The sequence below is a fragment of the Lucilia cuprina genome, chromosome 5, assembly GCF_022045245.1.
Source record: "Lucilia cuprina isolate Lc7/37 chromosome 5, ASM2204524v1, whole genome shotgun sequence".
NCBI classification, from domain to species: Eukaryota; Metazoa; Arthropoda; class Insecta; order Diptera; family Calliphoridae; genus Lucilia; species Lucilia cuprina.
Window position 1 is genome coordinate 59,153,097 of NC_060953.1, and position 2,764 is coordinate 59,155,860.

The following is a 2,764-nucleotide window of genomic DNA, read 5'->3' on the forward strand; positions in this document are numbered from 1 at the left end:
CTAGTCTATAGTCTAGTCTATAGTCTAGTCTATAGTCTAGTCTATAGTCTAGTCTATAGTCTAGTCTATAGTCTAGTCTATAGTCTAGTCTATGGACTAGTCTATAGTTGAATCTAAATCCTAACAGTTTCACTTCACACTGTGAACATATGATATTCCCGGGAGCTGTTAAACACACATAAACTTTAACAATGCAATGAAAATTGCGATGGCAGGATGCTGGTGATGCAGAAAACGAAAAAAAACAAAAAATGATTATGATGACGACAACGAGGATGGTACTCTGCTGCCGGTTGATAGGTTGAATGTTGTTTGTTTGTTTGGTTGAATGGATGGTTGGGTTGATTGTTGAATGGTTTGCTTTTTGTTTGGTGGCAAGGTGTTGGTTTTCTGTAGTGGTGGAACGGTACACTAAGGTATAAGTATGAAAGAAGGCTGACAGCGTAAACTAAAGACATGGCTCATTGCACATGACATTCATTATACTGTCAACGTGAGCACGTATGACGCGCTTAACAATTTGCACCTTGTTAATTAACGAGATTGCAACCTATGCGATCTATTGCGAACGTGACAACAACTAACACATACACACACAATCGTTCTTTCATTTAGTCAACACACATTCAACAAATTCTAAGTACAAAATACATATTATACAAAAGAAACAAAAAAAAATTGTTTGAAGGTGTTACAAATAACTAAGAAAATAAGTCGTATTGTAACGGTAGTAAAGTGATTTCATCATACTTTGAAACACACACATACAGAAACCTCATCAGCATTTATGAATAAAGATGATAAAACTGAAATATACCCCGGTAAGTATGAGTTCTTTTAAATGTCTCAAGTGCATACCTTTAATACTTTTTACTTTTTCAAACAAACATTTATTCCTTTATGGAGCATACACTTCACTTGTTCTGCTCACTACGAATACTTGTACAATAAGTAAGAGCGCGTGATATTTACACCCCAACATTTGGTGTCTTCGTTCACCAAGTCTCAGTGTGTGTGTGCGAACGTGTTGCAGTAATTGACGATGCCTTCATAGAATTTATTTTTGTTATTTTAGGCATAAAGCCACGTTCTTGGGGAGATTGTTGCAAGCAACGTTTAAAGAGAGAGTGTCGGTTGGTGCACATTTGGTTTTGGTGATATTTTCCATCATTTGTAATGAACTTGGAGAAATTGTGAACCTTTTCAAAGAACGACAACAATGAATAAAATATTAAAAGCAAATCAGTACATTATCATAAAAATACCTTGTACGTGTTAAAATCTAATATGACATGATAGTAATCTAGCTTTGTGATACTTCATATCAAATTTCCATATAAGATGTAATGATAGGTGTATGATGAAAATAATAATCATTAACTTTGTATATAAGGTTTATTTTTTTGCATAAAGGAATGATATGAAATGTGTACTTACTTATATGATTTTCTGATAAAAAGAAAGAATATTAATTTGTGTTTAAACTTAATTAGTTTGAAAGCATTTTGAACATCTTCTCTTAATGTAGTGTTTGCCAAAAATATAACAGTTTTTAATAGTTTTATAACATAAAACTGTTTTAGGAAATCTTCTCTAAAGAGTAAATTTATTAAAAACCAAAAACTTTTGATAAACAAGGTAAATTTTTTAAGCTTTTATAAATGAAAACCATTTAGTAAAATAGGTAAAATTTTATAATTTTTAAAAAAATAGTTGTTATAGTTACCCAACAAGAACTCAATGTAAACATTTGCGATCGTAACCACTTACTTATTGATTACTTAATAATATATTACTACGAATGACTACTACATGTCGTTATGACATGTAGTTCTTTAATAACGTCTTATTAATAGTGTGTTATATAAATAACTTCTAATCTAATGTTGTGTAAGTTTTTTTTGTTAGTTAGTTAGTTACCCAGCAAAAAAAGATCTTCCAAAAAAGCGATGAAGAAGTAGAATTTACTTCATGGAAGTACTGAAAAACCCTGAAGAAATTATTATTTTAACAGAGGCTTGTCATAGAAAGGAAGTCCTTTTTATTTGAATATAAATTCGCTACATCTGAAGTCATTCTTAAGAAATAATTTTTGTGTTCTTTTGATAGGATAGGATATATAGATAGATAGATAGATAGATAGATAGATAGATAGATAGATAGATAGATAGATAGATAGATAGATAGATAGATAGATAGATAGATAGGTAGATAGATAGATAGATAGATAGATAGATAGATAGATAGATAGATAGATAGATAGATAGATAGATAGATAGATAGATAGATAGATAGATAGTTAGTTAGTTAGTTGGTTTGTAAGTTAGATTGTTACTTGTTTGGTTTGTTTAAATACAAATGTTAGAAAACATGAGTCAAGTGTGCACAAACATACTTACATAACATATATAACTTGTAACTAATTATTACACTACTTCCAATATAGACGAAGCAAGATTTTGCTAGAACTATAAACTTCTAAAGAGGTCGTAACCTAAAAACATAATCGCTACAATTTTGTTGATTATATCTATAGTTTTATAACATTTAAATGATTTCTTAATACTATTTTTCAACAACAATAAAACTAAGTTTAATTAAGCCAACAATATTTATTTCTCTTTTCTATATTTCTTTTTGTATTTCTTTTCCAACCAGTATAGTTTTCCTTGAAGAAGAAAATTTATTATTTTCCGCAAATTATATATAAATTTTTTTTCTAAATAAATTCCATAAAATACTTTAACTTTTCGAGAATTCGTAT